Raw genomic sequence first — 8137 nt, forward strand, 5'->3', positions numbered from 1 at the left:
GTGCTACAGCTGAGCCAAGGCTCATGCAATATATCCATTGGCAAAAAAAAACCCCACAAGAAATGGGAACAGTTTTGCCCCTCAGGCCTGCTTGTTTGTTCAATAGGGTCACCTCTGATCCGACAGTCCTCACATCACTTTCCTGACTTTTCCACACAATCCTTGATTCCTATAACGATTGGAAATCTATCTCAGCACCAAATCTTCCATGCCCCACAGCATTCTGCACTTACCTTATCTAATGGTCTAAAAATCCTATAGAATCGGTGTGAACACAAGAGATTCTGCAGATACTGGCAATCCAGAGCAACACACACAAAATGATAAAGGAACTCAGCAGGTCAGGCAGCATCTATGATTAGTCGACACTTCAGACCGAGACCCTTCATCGGGACTGGAAAGGATGGGGGAAGAAGCATTCTATAAGATCTGAGTAAGAAATGCAAAGCGTCAACACAGAGCAGTAATGAAGGAGACTGAGAATGTCCGAGCTGCTGCCTCTCCAAGGGGGCGTTAGAGCCGCACTCCATCTGACATTATGTTGAAGAGCAGTAGAGGTTTGTCTGGAGTCTTTATCTCAACCTCCTCTTAAACATTACAAATTTATCTGGTCAGTATCACCTTCTTGATATACTCAAAATGGCTGCAGTTTTGATGATGCAGCACTCTCTATACTTCAGCTGCACTGTAGATTGTCTGCTGAGGAGTACCCTGAGACTGAGGGAGGTTTCTTAGGAATTTTCAGACTCAGAATCCGTCAAATTTATTGTCATATGCACAAGTAAATTGTATGCGCAGGTGCGATGAAAAACGTAGCACAGGCACATAGCTTTGTATAGGCAGCATTCATAAGAAAAAAAACAGAAGTTAAACATGAAGTTCATATCTTTGCAAACAGCCATACGGGCCTGAAAATGCCTGATCTCAACTGATCTCAGAAGCTAAGCAGGCTCAGGCCTGATTAGTACTTGGAATGGAGATCGTCTGGGAATACCGGGTGCTTTTTGTCCAACTTCTGATTTAAGATGTCGCTGGTGTGGCACAGCGACTACTTGCCGGTAGCAAACAAAACTACTAGTTACTTTACTTTCTCAGAGACGATTCTCAATCAACAGCCTATAACTTTCCTTTCAGAGTTGAGCTTTTGGAACGCCTAGGGGTCCTAGCATTTTTGCAGTGTGAACAGAAGTCTTGAAGGTGCAGGGTAATTGCGGTGTGGCGTGTACAGGCCGGATCAAGGAGGAGGGGCTTAGGCTTGAGAGCAGGGAATGACCCAATGCTTTGCCATTGCTAGACCAGTCTTGGAGACAATTTGATCCAGCAGAATCCAGGCAAGGCAGAGTTGAGGCGGCAGGGCCCAGTCTCAGAGCCCAAGAGTGAGGAAAGACCAAAGGTTTGATCAAATTAAACACCGGCCCGAATTAGAAAGGTCAGGTATAGGCCGAATTGAGGAGGCGGGGCCGGGGCCTGAGAGCATATCAATGCGGCAGGGTTCAGGTCCGAGAACGAGGAATGACATGAGGTTTGGATGAGTTAAGCACTGAGCCGGGTCGAAACGGTGAGGGACAGGCCGGTTCAGCTTGCTGCTCCTCAAGGTTTAGCTGTCTCTGTCCTGAACCGAGGCCGTGGCCTACAACTAATGGGCTTCTGAATTGGCTGCTGTGATGACTATTTTTGTGGCTGTGGACTCACTTTTGTGAATTTCAGTTCTGAATGTCAGTTACTTACTTTTATTGTTTGCACAATTTGTTGTTTTCCCGCACTTTGGGTGTTTGACAGTCTTTTTTGATGGGTTCTGTTGGGTTTCTTTGCTTTGTGCCTACCTGTAAGGAGATGAATCTCAAAGTTGTATATAGTGTACATTGATAATAAATATACTTTATATCATTTGTCTTTTCTTCTGCATGCAAGAGACTGCAGTTGATGGAATCTGGACAAAACAACATCTCCTGGAGGAACTCAGAGGGTCAGGCAGCATTTGTGGAGGCAAAGTGAAAGGTGCCATTTTGAAAGAGAACCCTGCATCAGGACAGAGGGGAATGGGGAGATAGCCAGTTTAAAGATTGCATCTGTTCAGGCACAAGTTGAAACTGCTCAGCAAAGTAAATCAGGAAGTGTTAAAGTAATTAGGCAGATAACAACTGTTTAATAGGCCTGCCGATCACCTGTTGGTGAAATTGTCATTCAGTTTATTGCAGGATTAGTAGACACTGTTCAAATCTTTATTTACAGTGGACAATGCAGCCAGTAGCAACACTCACGCATTGTCATGTGCAGCAGGGATCATGGGAAGTCAGTTTCCTTTGCCATGACTCTGGGTTCAGGAACACTCAATTTACACAGGCACAAGACTCGGAAACGATTTGGCTCAGTGGCTGCAAGTTTGCCTCCAGGTGTCTTTTGCTGCCTCTACCTCAACCTCTGAAAATAATTCACTTGTTTTAGACCTTCCTTAAAACTCACGCCTTTGCCAGAGCCATCAGACACCTCTTTGGCTCATCCGCCATTAATGTTTGATGAGCCCCCTGTGCAATCTATTGAACTCAGAAGCATAGAACAGCTACAACAACGGAGGCAGCAATTTGGATGTCCACACCAGCTGCCTGACAGAGTAATATTTTGTTTCCGTCCCGTGGCCCCTTCTCCATAACATTGCAAATTTTTCTTCACCAATTCCTTTTTGAAGGAGACAATGAAACCAGCCTGCACCACATCTGCAAGCAGCTCATTCCTCATTTTGCTGTTAATTTTCTTCTTTATTATATACAGTATCTGAGACCTCAGGTTCTTAATTCCACCACCAATCTGTAGTCCCTTTGGGTCTCCAAAGCATTTACTCAGGCAATCACAGACCTCTTTACACAAGGGCTTTTCATCACATTAATCACTTTGTTAAAAAATTAGTGTTCTTGGAAGATGTGTTTCACGTAGTGTGATGGTGCCTCTACAATTCAATACCTCAAGGAAAATCACTAAGGTTTAGCATAAGATACTCAGAGCTGGGGGAAAAAGAAGATTGCAGATTTTGATTTTGACTTACTGAGCAATAGACACAAATTGGGATATTTCTTCTTTCTAAAGCAGCATTTCATTTAAGGGGTTTCATTGTCCACTTGTGGAGAACTTACTATCTGAGTAGTCTTGTGGGAGCTTTCAACAGCAGAAGGGTCTTCACGTAACTTCTCATTTGAAAGATGATGCTTCCAGCAGTCCCTCTTCACATTAGAGCCTCACCTCTAAATAACGTGCTCAAGTCTCTGGAGTGGGACTCGAAACCACAGTCATCTCACTGAGACAGCTAGCTCAGAGTCAATCCTGTGGGAACTTCCACCAACACATTTTCAACTTTTCAATATCCACAGCCACCATTGTCTACAGACACCCTCCTTGTACTTCAAGAAAACACAGCTTATGTGATAGCTTCTCCTTTTTAAATCAGATAGCTCCCCTGTCCCTTTAGTGCCCTGCATGATGAAACATTTCTGCTAGATGACAAATGGTTGAAAGATAGCATGCTGCCATCAAGTGTATCACCTTTACAACGCATAAACTTAGACTCAGATTCATTGCATTCTTCACCTCTGATCTCCTTCAGCCCAGAACCATTGAATTTTCCCTCCAATGCTCGAGCACTGTCCTGCACCCTGTCCCCACTACCTCATCAGTGGCATTACTCCTTGCCCCGTACCCTCCTCCCAACATTTCTACTTCATCACTTGCCTTCAAAGTCATCCTGAAACTCCTGCTCATTGTATTCCAACTGCTAAACATAGAAACATAGAAAACATACAGCACAATAGAAGCCCTTCGGCCCTCAAAGCTGCGCCAAACATGTCCCTACCTTAGAAATTACCGAGGGTTACCCACAGCCCTCTAGTTTTCTAAGCTCCATGTACCTATCCAGTAGCCTCTTAAAAGACCCTATCGTATCCACCTCCAGCATTCTTGCCTGCAGCCCATTCCACGCACTCACCACTCTCTGCGTAAAAACTTACCCCTGACATCTCCTCTATACCTACTTCCAAGCACCTTAAAACTGCATCCTCTCGTGCTCGCCATTCCAGCCCTGGGAAAAAGTCTCTGACTATCCACACAATCAATGCCTCTCATCATCTTATACACCTCTCAGGTCACCTCTCATCCTCCGTCGCTCCAAGGAGAAAAGGCCGAGATCACTCAACCTATTCTCATAAGGCATGCTCCCCAATCCAGGCAACATCCTTGTAAGTCTCCTCTGCACCCTTTCTATGGTTTCCACGTCCTTCCTGTTGTGAGGCGACCAGAACTGAGCACAGCACTTTAAGTGGGGTCTGACCAGGGTCCTATATATAGCTCCAGGCCAGGCAGCATCTGTAGGAAGTGGTGCAGTCGACGTTTCAGGCCGAGACCCTTCGTCAGGACTAACTGAAGGAAGAGTGAGTAAGGGATTTGAAAGTTGAAGAGGGAGGGGGAGATCCAAAATGATAGAAGACAGGAGGGGGAGGGATAGAGCCAAGAGCTGGACAGGTGATAGGCAAAAGGGGATACGAGAGGATCATGGGACAGGAGGTCCAGGAAGAAAGACAAGGGGGGGGACCCAGAGGATGGGCAAGAGGTATATTCAGAGGGACAGAGGGAGAAAAAGGAGAGTGAGAGAAAGAATGTGTGCATAAAAATAAGTAACAGATGGGGTACGAGGGGGAGGTGGGGCCTTAGCGGAAGTTAGAGAAGTCGATGTTCATGCCATCAGGTTGGAGGCTACCCAGACGGAATATAAGGTGTTGTTCTTCCAACCTGAGTGTGGCTTCATCTTTACAGTAGAGGAGGCCGTGGATAGACATGTCAGAATGGGAATGGGATGTGGAATTAAAATGTGTGGCCACTGGGAGATCCTGCTTTCTCTGGCGGACAGAGCGTAGATGTTCAGCAAAGCGGTCTCCCAGTCTGCGTCGGGTTGCGCCAATATATAAAAGGCCACATCGGGAGCACCGGACGCAGTATATCACCCCAGTCGACTCACAGGTGAAGTGTTGCCTCACCTGGAAGGACTGTTTGGGGCCCTGAATGGTGGTAAGGGAGGAAGTTTAAGGGCATGCGTAGCACTTGTTCCACTTACACTGATAAGTGCCAGGAGGGAGATCAGTGGGGAGGGATGGGGGGGACGAATGGACAAGGGAGTTGCGTAGGGAGCGATCCCTGCGGAATGCAGGGGGGGGGGGGAGGGAAAGATGTGCTTAGTGGTGGGATCCCGTTGGAGGTGGCGGAAGTTACGGAGAATAATATGTTGGACCTGGAGGCTGGTGGGGTGGTAGGTGAGGACCAGGGGAACCCTATTCCTAGTGGGTTGGCGGGAGGATGGAGTGAGAGCAGATGTACGTGAAATGGTCTTAAACGCATCTCCCCCATTTCACGTACATCAGCTCTCACTCCATCCTCCCTCCCCCCCTCTCTCTGCATCCCGTAGGAATCGCTCCCTATGCAACTCCCTTGTCCATTCGTCCCCCCCATCCCTCCCCACTGATCTCCCTCCTGGCACTTATGCGTGTAAGCGGAACAAGTGCTACACATGCCCTTACACTTACTCCCTTACCACCATTCAGGGCCCCAAACAGGCCTTCCAGGTGAGGCAACACTTCACCTGTGAGTCGACTGGGGTGATATACTGCGTCCGGTGCTCCCGATGTGGCCTTTTATATATTGGCGCAACCCGACGCAGACTGGGAGACCGCTTTGCTGAACATCTACGCTCTGTCCGCCAGAGAAAGCAGGATCTCCCAGTGGCCACACATTTTAATTCCACATCCCATTCCCATTCTGACATGTCTATCCACGGCCTCCTCTACTGTAAAGATGAAACCACACTCAGGTTGGAGGAACAACACCTTATATTCCATCTGGGTAGCCTCCAACCTGATGGCATGAACATCGACTTCTCTAACTTCCGCTAAGGCCCCACCTCCCCCTCGTACCCCATCTGTTACTTATTTTTATGCACACATTCTTTCTCTCACTCTCCTTTTTCTCCCTCTGTCCCTCTGAATATACCTCTTGCCCATCCTCTGGGTTCCCCCCCCCCTTGTCTTTCTTCCCAGACCTCCTGTCCCATGATCCTCTCGTATCCCCTTTTGCCTATCACCTGTCCAGCTCTTGGCTCTATTCCTCCCCCTCCTGTCTTCTCTTATCATTTTGGATCTCCCCCTCCCCCTCCAACTTTCAAATCCCTTACTCACTCTTCCTTCAGTTAGTCCTGACGAAGGGTCTCGGCCTGAAACGTCGACTGCACCTCTTCCTACAGATGATACCTGGCCTGCTGCGTTCACCAGCAACTTTGATGTGTGTTGCTTGAATTTCCAGTATCTGCAGAATTCCTGTTGTTTCCTATATATAGCTGCAACATTACCTCTCGGCTCCTAAACTCAATCTCACGATTGATGAAGGCCAATGCACTGTATACTTTTTTAACCACAGAGTCAACCTGCGTAACAGCTTTGAGTGTCCTATGGACTCGGACCCCAAGATCCCTCTGATCCTCCACACTGCCAAGAGTCTTACCATTAATACTATATTCAGCCATCTTATTTGACCTACCAAAATGAAACACTTCATACTTGTCTGCGTTGAACTCCATCTGCCACTTCTCAGCCCAGTTTTGCATCCTATCAATGTCCCGTTGTAACCTCTGACAACCCTCCACACTATCCATGGCACCCACCACCTCGGTGTCATCAGCAAATTTACTAACCCATTCCTCCACATTTGCCTCCCTCCCTATCCTTTCGGAAACATCTAAGGCCTGGCACTTGAAGTAACCATTCCTGCCCCTGAGCCATCCAAGTCTCTGTAGTGGCCACAACATCATAGCTCCAAGTACTGATCCATGCTCTAAGCTCATCCACTTTATCAATAATACTCCTTGCATTAAAATAGACTTATACCAAACCATCGGTCTGAGCGCGTCCCTTCTCTATCACCTGCCTATCCTCCCTCTCGCACTTTCTCCAAGCTTTCTCTATTTGTGAGCCAACCGCCTCTTCCTCCGTTTCTTCAGTTTTCACCTCCCAGCAATTCTAATTTAAACTCTCCGATATAACTTCAGCAAACCTCCCCACCAGGATATTGGTCCCCTTGGATTCAAGTGCAACCCGTCCTTTTTGTACAGGTCACACCTGCCCCAAAAGAGTCTCAATGATTCTGAAATCTGAATCCTTACTCCCTGCTCCAGTCCCTCAGCCACGCATTTATCCTCCACCTCATTCTATTCCTATACTCACTGTCAGGTGGCACAGGCAGTAATCCCAAGATTGCTACCTTTGTGGTCCTGCTTCTCAACTTCCTTCCTAGCTCCCTGTAGTCTGTTTTCAGGACCTCGTCCCTTTTCCTACCTATGTCATTGGTACCAATATGTACCACGACCTCTGGCTGTTCTCCTTCCCACTTCGGGATATCATGGACACGATCAGAAACATCCCGGACCCTGGCACCTTGGAGGCAAACTACCATCTGTGTTTCTTTCAAGCATCCACAGAATCACCTGTCTGACCCCCTAACTATAGAGTCCCCTATCACTGCTGCCATGCTCTGCCTTTTCCTACCTGACTCTGAGCCAGAGGTGCAGCCACTGTTGCTTCCCCCCAGGTAGGTCCCCCCACAACAGTACTCAAGCAGGAGTACTTATTGTTAAGGGGGTCAGCCACTGGGGTGCTCTCTGAGATCTGACTCCTGCCCTTCCCTCTCCTGACTGTTACCCACTTATCTGTTTCCTGAGGCCCCAGTGTGACTACCTGCCTACAGCTCCTCTCTTTCACCTCCTCACTCTCCCTGACCAGACGAAGATCATTGAGCTGCATCTCCAGTTGCCTAACGCGATCTCTAAGGAGCTGCAGCTCAACGCACCTGCTAAAATGATTGCTATCCTCCTCCCAGCTATACACCTCATTCAAAGCACTCCCAGGTATGCTGGCTCCAACATCTGGAAGGGCAAGGTCTCAGATACGTGGGAAGACCATCATCTCCAAATTACCTTCTGAATGCTCATTCCCTTATCACTGCCCAGTGACTTCCTGCTGGGATATCTCCATGGGTTTTACAGCTTTAATGTTTCTGGGAATGGACTTCAGCGTGCCATCTACCTCGTTCCCACACCTCAGTCATAGTCCAA

General features: G+C 47.7%; 1 pseudogene; it reads left to right on the forward strand.

Annotated features, from left to right (window-relative positions):
* Window positions 1-890: 890 nt before the first annotated feature.
* Window positions 891-1009, forward strand: LOC140186520 (5S ribosomal RNA; annotated as a pseudogene).
* The last annotated feature ends 7128 nt before the right edge of the window (window positions 1010-8137 follow it).

The sequence above is a fragment of the Mobula birostris genome, chromosome 22 (assembly GCF_030028105.1).
Source record: "Mobula birostris isolate sMobBir1 chromosome 22, sMobBir1.hap1, whole genome shotgun sequence".
Lineage (NCBI taxonomy): Eukaryota > Metazoa > Chordata > Chondrichthyes > Myliobatiformes > Myliobatidae > Mobula > Mobula birostris.